This window comes from Anthonomus grandis, chromosome 1 (assembly GCF_022605725.1).
Source record: "Anthonomus grandis grandis chromosome 1, icAntGran1.3, whole genome shotgun sequence".
Classification (NCBI taxonomy): domain Eukaryota; kingdom Metazoa; phylum Arthropoda; class Insecta; order Coleoptera; family Curculionidae; genus Anthonomus; species Anthonomus grandis.
The window spans coordinates 36,238,289-36,255,148 of NC_065546.1; the positions used below are offsets into that span (position 1 = coordinate 36,238,289).

Below are 16,860 nucleotides of genomic sequence, written 5' to 3' on the forward strand. Positions count from 1 at the left end.
AGCCCTACTTATTTTTTTTTCTGTTATCAATTCAAGAAATATGAATAAATGTGAATAAAAAATAAACCTTATTTTAAATGAATAAAATAAAAATTATCTAATGCCTACTTTATTAAATGTTGAAAATGATTTCCGTTGACCTCCATACAAAAATACAATTATTCTTCGAAACGTCTGCGCGCATTAGCAAATATTTCGGGCGGTATTAACTGACATTCGGTAACAATTCTATTTCGAAGATATTCAAGAAAGTCAGCCTTTGTGGCAAAGACTTTGGTTTTTAGATGACTCCATCAATAAAATCCAAAGAAATAAGATCGGGAGATCTGGCAGGCCATTCTACGGTACCTCTCCGGCCAATCCAGCGTATGTACAGAAAATGCGTTGTTCAGACAATGACGTTACAGTAAATATTTCTCACGATTTGGCTTATCACTAAAGTTCTCATAAAATTGTACAGGAGGATCAAAATCATCTTCATTTAGCTTATGTACTAGTTTGATGTTGTAGGCATGATAGTCTAATTCTAAAACTAATTGGTTAACGTTACTTTTAGATACTACGCCAGATGCGCTAGCGATTTTTCGAGCAGATGTATTAGGTTCCATCTCAACATCACTGAACATTTCAATTTCTACGACTTCATTTCTCACTGGATGCTGAACTTAATTTTTTCCCTTTTGTACTGACTCTGTTTCTTAAAACTTCCATCAAATCCATTACATAGGATGATTTATCGGGATGATTACCATTTAAAGCACGTGCTGCTGCTTTAGCAGACTTATTTGGTTGATAATAAAGCCCCACCAACTCAATTCTTTCTTGCAGCGTATAAACCATTGTTATCAATACTATCCGGGTACTATACTATTATCAATACTATCAATGGGTCGGGTAAAGTTAGAGAGACGTCTAAGAACCGATTGTTTTTTTGAAAATTTTTACATAGAATGTTGAGTATGAACATTTTATTAATAGAAAAGTGAGGATGAAGTAAAAAAAATGCAAAATTTTAAAAATTATAAAGGATTTTCTACTTACGTATAATTCACAATTACACCTGAATTAATTACACTCTATTCACGACTAGCCATCACGTTGATTATTATATATGCTATTTATTCACATTTAAAGCTTTAACTAACCAAATTCTGTAACTTAGAAGGATTTGCATTACTTCTTTAGGTCATAAACACAAATTTCCACACGCAAATCAAGAATATGAAATATGTAAATACGAATTAATTGATAAATAAAAAAGACTGTCAAATGTCACTTACGTCAACAAATATTATTTTATTATTTATTGGGAATGGCTACTGTACTAGTACGATTATCGTCATTTTCTCTCGTGTCTCATTATAAGTAAGTATTTGTTTATTTTTATAATCATTATATCGGATGAAAATTGGTCCATTTGGTACCAGATCATTTGATCTTCCTGAACAACTTCTTCCAAGGCGGGTCCAATTTGATTTTGAAATAAGTTCAAATTGGTTTCAGCTGTTAGGTTATAGTCTATAAAAAAAGGGTCCAATAATATGATGTCTGATAATTCCCACGAATACATTTGTTTTTTGGGGATATTGTGTCCGAGTATGAACAAAGCGATGTTCATTTTCTTGGCTCCAATACCGGCAATTCTGAACATTTGGTTCATTGTTGAGGGTAAATGTACATTCATCGGTAAAACAAATATTTCTCTAAAAATTCCTATCATTATTTGCTCTTTCCATCATTTCAAAACAAAATGCCATTCTTCGCTCTTCATCTCCTTCCTGCAGCTCTTGATGTTTTTCGAATTTATATGAATAATATTTGTGTTTTTTTAAAGTGCGAAATACCGTTGTATGATGTTTATTTACCTCTTGCCCGAGAACCCTCGTCCTAACCATCTTGTTTTCCTCCACACTCAGTAGAATATTAAGATCTCTGTTCTCTCTTTCTTCAGCTCTATTTTCGATATCCTGAGTTGAACATTTACAATTATTTATTACGCTACCTTTGGACTCGAACTTATTGACAATACGGTTAATAGTTGAAATGGACGGAATGGTCTTGGTGGGGAAATAAACTGAAAACATTTCAGATACTGCTCTAAAACTGTTTCCCGCATAATGCCACTTAATTATGGCTATTATTTCGTCGATTGAATAATTCATACTTGTTTTCAAATATCGACTGTCACTGATTTATTGACACTTTTCCTCACGTCAATGACAATATTCATTTTACTGGTGCCCATTTGGTTTTACCTGAACCGAAAATTTGCTAATTTTGCAATTACATTTAATTGAATAATTCAAGATTTGCTTATTAAAATTTTTTGAAACTTTGCACAAGGGTTTGCCAGATGAGTCTCTTCAAAAAGTTATCTTACATTTTTTCTATAAAATGTACACTGTGTCCCAATTTGGTTGTATTTGCAGGTTATCTCTGTTATTTTTAAAGATAGAGATGTGCGGTTTTCGCAAACCTGTGTCACTTTTTTGTAAAACTTTTATTGCCGCAAACAGAATTGAGATACCTTTTTTTGTTTCTGAGATACAGGGTGAAATTGAAAATGTTCACTTTTTGACGACTTGCTCTATCTCACGAACCATATAAGTTATAAAAAAAGTAAAAACTGCTATGGATAGATAATTTTAAATAAAATTCAGTGGCGTAGTCAAAAATTTTATTAAAGGCATTATTTAAGAGATATGACCCAAACCTGCATTTTTTTAAATGGAACACCCTGTATTTTTTCATACCAATAAATTGCGCTATTTTTTCCGATTAAAATGATATATAACACTTGGTATCTTAAGTCATGATAAATGGGCAAAACATGCAAAAAAAACAAATCATAGCGAAAAAAACATTAGTTGGCCATGAAACAGAAAAAATTGAAGTTGGCTGTTTAAAGATATCAGTATGAAGTTGTCAATAATTGTTTAGAATTTATTTATTTGGAACGAAAGTTTTTAAGTAAATATTTTAGTATTTTTCTTAAGGGATAGAGCATAATTTTTAAGAATGACTAATAATTTTGAAAACAGTCACAAAATATGACATGATAGCTTGTTTTATTGAGTGCCAAGAAAATAGTGACAGGGCATCCGATTTGTATTTAAACAGGTATGTGTTAGTGTCGTTACCTAATATTTGCTATTATACTTAAAACAATTTTTCTAAGATATCCTGAAAGGCGTCAACCAAACAAGTCTATTTTTCGGAGAATAAAAATGAGTTTGATTAATAATGGATCATTTACAAAGCCAAGAAATAAAAATTACCATAGGCAAAATCAGGAAAATAATGAAATTGCGGTTTTAGCAATTGTTGAGGCAAATCTTTCAAATTCCTGTCGAAATATTGAAACTAATGTAGGAGTGTCAAAGAGTCAAACACAGCGAATATTAAAAAAATATAAATATAAACCATACAAAGTTAACATAGTTCAACAATTACATCCCGGGGATGCGCAAAGGCGAATAGTTTTTTGCAATTGGTTTTTAGAGCAAACTCGAATTGTTCCAAATTTTGCCAGAAAAGTTATATGGTCCGATGAAGCATATATAAGTTGCACTGGAATTTTTAACCGTCATAATAACAGGCATTGGTACACTCAGAATCCATACTTATTACGGGAACGCCAACAACAGGGCAGATTTGGATTTAGTGTATCATGCTTTATTTTGGGCACTAAAATAAAGTATGTTTTTTATGAACACACATTAACAGCAGCCAGATATCTGGAAATATTGCAGCGGATTTTACCAGAACTTCTAGATGAGATACCGTTGGCATTTTTAAACAGCATATATTTTCAGCAAGATGGGGCGCCAGCTCATAATTCTCAAATAGTAAGGCCATTTATAATCGAGACATTCGAAGATCGATGGATTGGTACCCACGCTCCAAATAGGTGGCCAGCTAGATCACCGGATCTTTCTGTTTTGCACTTTTTTGTCTGGTCTTTCTTAAAAAACAAAATTTATTTAAATGTGGTGCATAATTTGCAAGAACTTCAGGATGCTACAGTTCAAGCCTTTGAAGCCTTGCAAGCAAGGCCGCTTAGTATTTTAAATGCCTTGCGGAGAATAACAACTCTATGCCAATTATGCGTTCAGGAAAATGGCAACCATTTCGAGCAACTTAATTAGTTTTTACAAATTTTTTTATAGGACTGTAGAATTAATAAATAAAAAATAGCTTGTTAAGGTTCTTTGTTAAATTTATTATTCAGTTGTTACAATATTTTTTTTAATAAAATTGCTTAAAACAAGAGTTTTTGTATCTAAGACTTTTAAATATTATATAATTAAAAGGTTTTTATTTGGTTATAAAAACTTCTATCACGGTATGATTGACATCTTTAAACAGCCAACTTCAATTTTTTCTGTTTCATGGCCAACTAATGTTTCTTTCTCTATGATTTGTTTTTTTTTGAATATTTTGGCCATTTATCATGACTTAAGATACCAAGTGTTATATATTATTTTAATCGGAAAAAATAGCGCAATTTATTGGTATGAAAAAATACAGGGTGTTCCATTTAAAAAAATGCAAGTTTGGGTCATATCTCTTAAATAATGCCTTTAATAAAATTTTTGACTACGCCACTGAATTTTATTTAAAATTATCTATCTATAGCAGTTTTTACTTTTTTTATAACTTATATGGTTCGTGAGATAGAGCAAGTCGTCAAAAAGTGAACATTTTCAATTTCACCCTGTATCTCAGAAACAAAAAAAGGTATCTCAATTCTGTTTGCGGCAATAAAAGTTTTACAAAAAAGTGACACAGGTTTGCGAAAACCGCACATCTCTATCTTTAAAAATAACAGAGATAACCTGCAAATACAACCAAATTGGGACACAGTGTACAGGGAAGCCAATAATTGACCCCCTTAAAATTTACATGGGTTTTCCTATGTTCCGCTCGGCGACGCACCACCCGGTATATGCACACGTTTGTGCACATGGGACTGTGTGGTTGGTACACGGGTTGGGACTATGTGGTGTTGGGATTGCAAAAAGAGATGGGAACCTTGGGTTGGCGCCAAATAGTGGGTTAGGGGCGGTATCCCCGTGCCTTCGTATGCACTTTACATGCTTGTGTACATACAAGCGTACTCCCCTTGTGTATGTCAAGTCCCAATCTAATATCTTTATGGTAGCCCTCGGCCGGTAGCCCTGTAAATTTTGTCTAATTTACAATTTTTATAGGAGGTCCTGGATATGTCGTACAAATAGAAGAGTCGATGGTTTCAAGACGATAATAAAAATATCACAGGGGTCGCTTAGTGAGGGAAAAGTGGGTACTGGGCATGATACATGTCCAAACAAAAAGATCGTATATTGTGTATATTAATGATAGGTCGAAGAAAACCTTAGAGCGGGAGATTATAGGGTATGTAAAGCCAGGCACTGACTGAAATCTGGACAGGATACGCCACCCTCAATACATTGGGCGGGACTTCACAGTACGTTTATAAAACAGTCAATCACCAACGAAAATTTGTGGATCCCCAAACAGGAGCTTGCACAAATTTTATTGGAGCTTGCACATTAGGCGCATCTGAAGATGTCTTCTTCGTAAACTCGACGTCATGAGTTCCCCATTTTTAGCGGATATATTGGCCAATTTTTATGGTTTCAGAGATTGGGAAAAACTTTTTCAGATGCCGTTTTTAATGTAACAGTGCAAATAGCCAGTCGTTATGTTCTATAATCTACCCTATTTTTAGTTTTTAAATGCTGATCTGCTAATTATTTTATGAAACATGGTTTTATAGTTTATAAATTATTTGATTCACCTAATTTTATTTTTGTAGGATATAATTAGTTCTGAAATTAGTAAATTAGAGGGTAAGGTGTCGGTTAGTTCATTATTTTGGAGTTTTTTTCATCAGTTTTTTTCATCATTAATTATTATTATAATATTATTTTTGCAATAAATCCGTATTAGTTCTTTTACACATGTATTTAGAACAACAGTTAATATTAAATAATAGTAAGAAATTAATTCCATAGCTTAATAATTAGGTTAGAGATTTGGATATTGGTTCTTATGGTTGCGGTTAGTTATTCATATATATGTTTTATTAATAAAAATATTTATTTTTTGACTGTAAGTTTTATTTGTTTTAATAAGTATTATTTGTTTTGACTATAAGTTAATTTATATTTAACCTCATCGTTATTATTTACCTATTAATAATTAAATATCTTAAATTATAATTGTTTTTAATTTATACTTATATTAAACTAAATAAAATATCAAATAATTTACATAAATAATACCTATTTTTTAACACCTGATAAATGTGTTTTGTTCACAACATAATGTAAAATCTAACTATATTATCCTTAATATCTAAAATTGAGTCCACAGCCAACCCAACCCAATTAAAAAGTGCCCCAGACAAAACCAAAAAATACTACTGAGGACATACTGAAGCCACTCTTATTTTTGTCAATAAGATCGTTGTTTTATTTTTCGTGTGTGAAAATTACAAAATATGTAATTATAGCGATACAAAGCGATAACAAATCCTATTCATTTACAATTTTAGCCCGTAAAAAGTTTCAAAATTGCCTCAATATATATATTTTTCAATTATAGCAAAATCAAAAGCTAAAAAACCTTGTGCAAGCCGGCAATAATTATATACGTATTTAGCGTATGTAGAAAAATCTTCATAATTTCCAAAGTTTTGTATTTTTTTCAATCATCCTCACGTTTTAATCAATATTTTGACCACATTCAACATTCTATGTAAACATTTTCAAAAAAAAATCGGTTTTTAGACGTTTCTTTAACTTTACCGGACCCCTATCAATATCACCAAGACTAGAATAAACAAATTCTTTGTGTTACTGTTGTTAATGCTCCCTTCGACAAAACGCAGATATTAAAATAAAAATAACAAAACCAACCAAACGGCTCGAAATATGTAGGTATTTACTTAATTTTGACGTTTTTGTCAAAATAACTTGAGTTTTCGGAATGATCTTTTTTTTAACACCTGGATAATTAAAAGAAAAAGAAAATTTATGCGGGAAACAAAAAGGCAAGATTTGAACTTTTCAAGAATGTGAGCCACGTTTATTCATATTTCTTGAGAACGAGTTAAAAAAAAAATAAAAATAGGGCTTTAGAGAAAATGTAGAGAATAAAATTACCTTTAATTCAAGATATCACTCGATTCCTATTCCCCCTTAAAAAAATTGACATGGGTGCTCTCGGATGTGAGGGGATGACGATAGAGAAACGCAATTTCTGTCAATAAATGACCCCCTTAATATTAAATTTGCCGTGTTCGTCCGTTTTCTGCAAAACAATTATTTTTTCAAGATTTTCAGGGTTAACTTTTTTGTCTCGGACGCCCTGTATATCCATGTCCAAGTGCCCCTATATTTTTTTACTAGACACTACTATATTTTTTTTCTGTTTGCCAGTCTTTCACGAACCTCTAATTTCTTTTGTGTACGGCCCTGGAATCTGCTAAGCAAAATATGATTACTATTAAAAAAGAAAATATCTAACCTAAAATAATATGAATTGTGACATCCTTTAAGACTCACTTTATGTCCTTTATATTTAATGTCTCACTGGTATATACTGGCAAATTTCTACCCACCCCTATATATTACAGTATTATATATTCCTATTATATACCCTATTAAGTAATACTAGCAGCTCCTATAAATTTGTTTATATAAACCACGTATTTGTAAACCTTTAGTAATTTGTACACTGATAATATTACTGCATTCAAATATAATAATAAATTTATTTATCTAAAAAAAGTGCATTTCCTAATCTAAAAACTGGATTCTCACCCTTTTAAGCAAAACAAAAGTCTACCAAGCAAAAGAGACCAGCCAGTAAGAGAAAAAGCACGTGCACCAACTACGGCAAGCAAAATTTACCTTAATTCAAAATCAATTCTGCCAAAAGAGAAAAAAACGTAAAAAGGAGGAGGGGTACGAAGAAAGATCAGTGAAGAAAGGCAACACAGTCACAGAAAGTTTAAGAGATAATCATGGCACAAACACACAGTTGCGAAAGTTGCGAAAGCATTTTTAGAGTCATGTACAGTATAGAGCGATCTTGATCGAGTCATTAGAACTGGCACTATATAAAAGATAAAAGTCTAATAAGGTGTTCTAAGTTTAGGTTAAAAAGTGAATGAGTGCTTTAAGGGGTGTTTTTTCTTTTTTTTTTTAATAAGACGATTTCGGTCCGAGTTGGCCCGACAAAAGGGTCGGGTCGGTGTCGTCAGGGCACTGGCGAGGCGAGGGCAAACTGCCGAAAGGGAGGAACATCTCAGGCGCGGGCCAAATGGGGAATGCGCGGACGAATAAAACTAGTCCAGTCGGGTTTTATGCGAATTTTCAATCGTTTTTTTCATGTTCACATATATTGAAAAGGTTTCTTTTTTAAAACGCAATATCTCTCTATAAATTCTCAAACCAGAGAATCTCTAATCTATAGCAAAACATACTCAACTTCAATTTTATTAATAATAATAATTTAAATATCGATTAAAAATTTAAATTGCTACTTGACGTACTATCACATCTTTTCCGCTAAATCAAAGCAAATAACGAATTTATAAAAAATCTAGTAACCCTAAACAAGCTATGTGAAAGTTTATAGCAAAATAAAAAAATTAATTTTTAACTCAAATTCAAAACTCGATGCAAATAGTTTAAATAACCATTTTTGTTCACTCGCTAAAAATATGATAAATAAACTTAAAAATTGCCAACAGATATTATAGACTACCTAAATTCCCTATTTTGAAAAAATTTTGGGAAATACATATCTTAACACTCTTGCATAATTTTTAAACCTCACAAAGGCATTAGATTGCGTCACACATACAGTTCTCTTAATAAAACTTATCGTTTTACTGTTTTCAAGATGACTTCAAGAGATACACTTCTAACGTCATATTAAAGGGTAATTCGTGTCATATTGATAAGGCATTTTTTCTAACATCATCCGGCCTAGTTACCGAATAGGATCAGCTACCACAGGCAAGGGGTAGGGAAGGTTCTGGGAAAGGAATTTAAAGAATAGGAAGGACGAACAACCACGTGTTGATGGGTTGAAGGATAACGCGGAAGTGGGGTAGAAAACAACATTTCACAAAGTTTAATATTGAAATGCACGTTGTAACTAACGGCAAAGGGTAGGAAGGGGTCAAGGAAAGGAATCCGTAGGATAGGAAAGGACGAAGACAACCACAAGGACAAAGATGACGCGGAAGTGTGATTATACAGTGTTTATTACACGTTAAATAAGATCTCAATATACAGTGCATCCGTAAAGTAGCGGCTAAATTCAATAAAAATGAAATGGACCTTTCTGAAAAAAATGATCGAACCCGTCGATTTTAATATTTGGTTTAGGGTTTTTCTACGTGAAAATTAAATATACAGGGTAAGTAAAAAAAAAGATATGACGTCATCAATATGTTTTTAAAATGGAAACCATCCTTTTTAACGCAGAATCAGAAAGAACGCATTTACGAAAAATTATGATAAAATTTAAAATTAAGAAAATACCTGTGTAAATTAAATATTCAAATTCAGCATCATTAACAACCTGACAATAACCAAGAGGATTTAAAAATTCTTTTTTAACGTTGTCAATGACATCTGGAGTAATATTTCTAATTTCCTGGCGTATTTGTCTTTTAAATCTTCTAAACTCGCTGGTTTAGTGAAATACACTTTACTTTTTAAGTATCCCATAAAATTAATTAAGGGGAGTTAAATCTGGCGATCTGGGTGGCTATTCAATAAACCCTCGTCTACCTATCCAACGATTTCAAAAAACTTCATCTAGATAATTGCGAACGGGTAAAGGGTACACATACGTGTGGCGAGGCTCCATTTTGCTGAAAAAAAAGATCACATTGGTGCATGTCGGGTTCTTCCAAATCCAGATACAACGTTATCAGAGCGCGGATAAGATAATTCTGAAGAAAGTCCAAATACCTCTCACTAGTAAGAGTGTCAGTAAAAAAGTAAAGTTCTAAAACTCTTCCTTCCACTATACCGCACCACACATTGACTTTTTGAGGGTGTTGTGTATGACATTCTGTGAATTAATAAGGGTTTTCGGTCGCCCAGTATCGACACTTCTATCTGTTCACATGGCCGTTTAAAATAAACGTTTCTTCGTCAGAAAATATTATCCGTTTTACAAAATTATTGTTATCATTACATAATTGCTGCATTTGCTCACAAAATTCATTTCGTAGATCTAAATCATTTTCCGATAGCTCTTGAAGTAAGAATATTTTATAAGGGTAGGAAGGAAGTTTTTGGTGCTTTTTTCAATACTTTATGTACAGTAGATCGCGATAAATTAACATTAGAAGCCGTGTCTGTGGCTTTGGGATTATCTTGGACCGTTAGCATAAAGTTAAGCTCATCTTCTTCAGTTATTGAACCCCGACCAGCGTATATATAAGTATCCCAAACATGCCCGAATTCATGAAACTTTGCTTCAACTCTGCTTACCATGCTCAGGTTGAGTTGCATTAAACAACTGAACCACCTCCTTTTGAATAGGCGACATATCTCTGAAACTAATCATGCACAACATTTCGATTATTTCACGTTCAGTTAATTTTCTCATATTTCATATAACAGTAAGTAATAAAGTTTAGTTAGTTATAAAACGCAGGATGGCACTGCTGTCGCCTCTCAAAAAGCATAAACACCACTTGCAAATGTAAAAATACTTCAAACTAAACTAAAACTAAAAAATCAAAATACCAACATTTAATTTAGTTAGGTATTTCTTTAATTTCACATTTTATCATTTTTCGTTTTTTGCTTATGTAACCAGTATTCATTTGTACCATATCCTTTGTAAAAAAATGCGTTATTTCTGATTCTGCACTAAAAAATAGTAGTTTCCGTTTAAAAAACATATTGATGACGTTATATCTTTTTTTGAAGTCACCCTGTATATTTAATTTTTACGTAGCAAAAACCCTAAACCCAATATTAAAATCGACGGGATCGGGCATTTTTTTCAGAAACGGTCCATTTCATTTTTATTGAATTCCGCTACTTTACACATGCACTGTATATAAGGGTGTTCCTTAAAGACGTGCAAATATTTATGAGGGTGATTATTGGACCTATTTCAAGAAAAACAGTTTCTATGAACATATGTTCTAAACGTCCTAACTTTTGAGATACAGAGTGTTAAAGTTAAAAAAAAAAAAAACAGTTTTTTAATAATAACAAACAATATTGTAGACATACTTGGTTTTTTTTTATGCGACGCATGGTTTTCGCTTAAAAAAATTAAAACAATTTTACTCCCCTAAAAATCTGATGCAGTGTGAAAATGTTTGTTCGTCAATTGCAAGCAAATTAAAGGATCAGATTTATTACAAGAAATATGAAAAATTTAACGCGTTTAAAAAGGCAATAATTTAAGGCTTAATTTAAGGCAAATAAAATCGCGGAGTCGCCTATTCATGTTTCTTGCTTATTGCTCGTTGCTATAGGCAACGAGCTGTGATTTTAAACGTCAAATTGTTAAAAACCATCACAGCGCGTCATTTATTTGATTTTTAACTATTTATTGAAGTTATTTCATTTACATGCTATTTTTCTGAATATCAGTAATGGCAAATTATACCAATGAAGAAATGACAGCAATGCATTTCATGCATTTCGCGACGTATTTACCTGGAAAGGTATCCGAATCGTGTCCTACCAGACAGTCGCATCTTTTCAAATATTCATCGTCGACTTAGGGAACCGGTTATTTCAAGAAAGGTACTCCGGAAGCTAGAACCTCGAACTGTCAGAACCCCTGAAATTGAGAACGCGGTGCTAAGAGCAATCGAAGAACACCCTGAGATGAATACGAGGAAGATTGATTTTTTATTATACTCAAACCATATTTTAAGAGTACAGGCATTACTTCCCGGAGATTTTCTGCAGCGAGTAAACTTCTGTCAGTGGTATCTTCAGAATATTATACTAAATCCCCAGTTTAAGTCACATACATGGGCGAAAGAAAACTTTTATGCCATAACGTAAAACCCATTTTCAACACCAATTTTCAGTTAATGTTCGGGCAGGAATTATTGCTGATTACCTAATTTTTGATTACCATTTTTTCTACGAGGTCGCCTTGATGGCCGGTGATATTTATAGTTATAGTTTCTCATATTTATAGTTTCTCGAAGAAGAACTGCCTGGGCTTCTTGAAGATGTGCCACTTCTGTTAAGAAATCGAATATGGTACATGCACGATAGTGCCCCTATTCATTTTAGTTTAATTGTCCGAAACCATTTAAATACCGCTTATCCGAATCGATGGATCGGTCGCGGAGGACCACAACAATGGCCAACAAAATCCCCCGATCTCAATAGCTTAGTTTTCCTTTTATGGGGGCAGCTTAAAACTGTAGTTTATAAAACTCCCGTAAATACTCTAGAAGATTTAAGAGACCGAATAGTTGCCTCGTGTGAAACTATACGAAATAAGCTGGGAATATTTGAACGTGTGCGTAATTCCATGCGTAGACGAGCAGAAGCATGGCTACTTAGTAAAGGGGGCCATTTTAAACAATTTTTGTAATCAGTGTAATTAAGATAAAATACAGCCGTTCTTTTAAGCTTAGTTTCATAAAATTAGATAAAACTCGTTTTTTGCACTTAAAATCCTGTTGTTTTGAAAGTAAAAATAGGTAGGCATTTCTGAACTAATTGTCAATTGATATTAATCATTCTCAATAGCTCAAAAAAGAAAAAAAAACATTTAAGGGTATTTAACACCAACAACTTACTTTTTAAGACAACAGCAGCTATTGCCATCATTTATGTTTATGTCACAGATTCGCACTTGCGGAGCTATTTACATCTGTGGTTTATGTATAAAAACGCTAATTATTCATGCATAACTAGATAAAGAAAAATTTGACATTTAAAATCACAGCTATGGGCAACGAGCAATAAAAAACATGCATAGGCGACTCCGCGACTTGATTTGCGTTAAATAAAGACGCGTTACGGCACTTTTTTACTCTTATTTACTTTTTAAACGCGTTAAAAACACGAGTAAAGATCAAAAGAAATCATAAGAAATCACCCTTTTAAATACAGGGTGTTTCAGAACTATGGGATCAAACTTCTGGGGATTGTTCAGTGCAACAGAAGAATCCATTTGAGTATAGGAACCCATGTCCGGAAATGCGTCACTACGCCACTACGGCCTTAAAACGCGTTAAAATTTATAAAAAAACATTAATTACCTAAATAGGATCTGCTGCATTTATTTTTACCTTTTGTATATGATACCATAACAACAATTGTTTAAAATCAACGCTTATCAATGTCAATTCTCAATATCATGTTTAAAAATTTTATAGCTTACAATTTTTAAACATTTATTGCTAATGGAAAACTTTACCAATCAAGAATTGGCGGATATGCATTTGGCATACGGAGCAACAAACTGCAATGCACGAGCAGCATCGTTGTATCATGAACGTTATCCCGAACGACAGCATCCTGGATACAAAAAGTTTATTGCGGTTCATCGGCGGCTCGCTGAGACAGGCATGTTTAAGACCAAGATGCATGATACTGGTGTTGCTCGAACCGTAAGAACGGTCGAATTTGAAGAAGAGGTGCTTCAGCGAGTTGCCGATCAACCATCAAATAGCACATGTGACGTCACTAAGAATATGAATACGAGTACGCTTCTGTCTGGCGGGTACTACACTAGCAATAACTCCATCCTTACCACTTCCAGAAAGTTCAAGGTATGACTGCAGCCGATTATCATCCTAGAGTTCAATTTTGTCGATGGCTTCTGGATCACATCATTGCACAACCAAATTTTTTACGTTATGTTTTGTGGACCGATGAAGCCTCTTTCACAAGAGACGGTATTTTTTATAGTAGGAATAGCCATGTTTGGGACGAAGAAAATCCTTATGCAGTTTTTCCAAGAAAACATCAGAATCGTTGGTCTGTCAACGTATGGGCAGGCATTGTTGATGATTATTTAATTGGGCGATACCTTCTACCGGAACGGTTAACAGGACCTATTTATCTGCGTTTCTTGGAGGAAGTTCTCCCAGAACTTCTTGAAAATATTCCACTAAACGTTAGACAGCAAATGTGGTTTCATCATGATGGAGCGCCGGCTCATTTTGCTGTACAAGTACGCGAGTATTTGGCTCAGCGGTTTGGGCACCATTGGATTGCCAGAGGTGGAGCAGTTTTTTGGCCTCCTAGATCACCCGATTTAACGTCGCTCAATTTTTTCTTGTGGGGACATGTAAAGTCCTTAGTCTATGATTCAACTCCAGTAGAATCAGAGCTAGACTTAATTGGACGAATACTAGCAGCATTTGAAATCATTCAAAACGAGGATCAAATTTTTAGTGTAGTCCGCCGAAATCATGTGCGGCGTTTAAATCGGTGTATTGAGGTTGGAGGAAGACATTTTGAACAATTGTTGTGATGGTATCATATACAAAAGGTAAAAATAAATGCATCAGATCCTATTTAGGTAATTAATATTTTTTCTAAATTTAAACGCGTCTTAGGGCTGTAGTGGCGTAGTAACACATTTCCGGACATGGGTTCCTATACTCAAATGGATTCTACTGTTGCACTGAACAACCCCTAGAAGTTTGATCCCATAGTTCTAGAACACTCTGTATTAGCACGTCTTTAAGGAACACCATGTATAACGTTTTTTAAGTTTTTTACACCTACCACCCAACACACAACAAACATCTTGTACCTGACTTAAGTACTGAATCTGTATATATTATACGAATAACTTATCTATCTAATAAAAAAAATATTTAAAATACGTCTTATCAGATCAATGAAGTGATACTATTTTGGTAGTACTAACTTAAGTAGTATATGAGGCACATAGAATAATGGTCTAAATCCATTCTTTTCAAAATTCGTGCCTTACTCTTATTCTGATTTAAATTCAATATAGGTCACTGTAAAAATGGTATAATCATGCATTCAGAATAATACTGGTACATCTGAGGAGTTGGACCATTTTTACTCTTAATCATTCAATTTTTACAACATTTTTTGTGTTTACAGTAGAGTTTCATAATGGATGAATTCAGTGATTTTAGTGATTCTGGGTCTGAATATACACCTAGTGATAGCGTGGATTCTTCTGGTAAGTCTATTTTTATAATTTTAGCAGCATTAATTAGGTATTATGATTTTATTATACCGACGTAACCTAACAAAACTGCGAACTATTTTTTTAAATAAATACATTTTTAGATAGTTTAATTTTTATCTTAGATGCAGAAACTTCAAATGAAGAAGTACTTGACGATGTTGTACACCATCCACAGCCATCCACAAGTATGTAATTTTTTATACTAATAATAGTAAAAAAATTACAGGTTTTTAAAAATTTTCAGGTGCCCTTGCAAAAATTAGAAGCAGAAAACGATCGAGAAATGAAAAGGATTGGAAAATTAATAAAAACAAAAAACTAAGGAATACTGGCAAAGAGTACATTTCTAACAGTGGCGTAAAAATTAACGCCAAGCTTTTTGAAAATTTGGACTGTAAGTGCAGAAAGAAGTGTATTAATTTATTTTCATTTACTGAGAGAGAAAATGCGTTTGACTCATTTTGGGAGCTCGGCAATTATGTGGCGCAAAATAGCTATATTTATGGATTAGTAAAAGCTTCACCCGTAAATAGAAAACGCCCTAAAACTAGATCTCGCTTAGGAAAGCATACACATTTTCAATACATATTGAAAAGTAATAATAAAACGCATATAGTTTGCAAGAAATATTTTCTTGATACATTTAAGATAAGTAACGGCCGTCTGCATAGATGCATTTCGAAATGAGATTCCTCTAATTGCAAAGAGCTAAGAGGTACTACAAGCTCTAGAAAGTTGGATGATTCTAATATAGTCAGGCATATAAAAACTTTTTCGGCTTATCAAAGCCATTATTCTCGAACTAAAAATCCCAATAGAAAATACTTACACAGTAATCTAACTGTAAAAAAAATGTATGATCTGTATGTAGAAGAATGTTATTATCAGGTATTTAATACAAAATTTAATTTGCATTTCAAAATTCTTCATCAAGACACCTGCAAGTTGTGTGATGATCTAGAGTTAAAACTGAAAAGTGCCAACAATGATGACTTAAAAAACAATATTTCAGTTGAAAAGGAGTTGCATTTACGAAAAGCAGACTCAGCAAGGGAGAGTTTAAGGAGTGACTCAAAAAAAATTACAGACATTTACATTATAACATTTGATTTATAAAAGGCTTTGCCTTTCCCTAAGCTGACAACATCTGTGGCGTACTATATAAGAAATCTGTATCTATATAATCTAGAAATACCGTCCTTCAACAGCAATATTGGTTATATGTATGTATGGAACGCACCAGAGGGTGGGCGCAGATCGCAAGACATTGCAACTTGTTTAGTAAAGCATTTAAGGCATTATGCTACGAATCATAAACATATCATTGCTTATTCAGACTCATGTACAGGTCAAAATCGGAATATAAAAATGAGTTTATCTTTGTTGAAACTAGTACAAGACTCAGAATTTGATATCAACATCATAGATCTTAAATTATTTTTGGTGTCTGGGCACTCTTTTCTTCCAAATGATGGCCAATTCGGTACAATCGAAGGTGAAAGCAGACGTCACAGTGTAATCTACTATCCAGATGAGTGGATTAATATGATTAAGAATTCCAAACGAAAAGAACCCAAGTTTGTGGTGACTGAAATGCAACATCAACAGTTTTTGAGTACAACAGGTTTAGAGAATATGATTACCAATCGG

General features: G+C 33.2%; 2 protein-coding genes across 2 annotated transcripts in view; one reads left to right on the forward strand and one right to left on the reverse strand.

The window, feature by feature from the left end:
• The window catches only part of LOC126738327 (uncharacterized), a 250,508-nt gene extending 242,242 nt beyond the window's left edge, over positions 1 to 8,266 (reverse strand). Inside the window, exon 1 of the mRNA XM_050443599.1 lies at positions 7,923 to 8,266. The gene's annotated coding sequence lies outside the window, so the exon portion shown is untranslated. The remainder of the gene's footprint in view (positions 1 to 7,922) is intronic.
• The window catches only part of LOC126738497 (uncharacterized), a 66,794-nt gene that overhangs the window by 10,707 nt on the left and 39,227 nt on the right, over positions 1 to 16,860 (forward strand). The gene's annotated exons all lie outside the window — the stretch shown is intronic.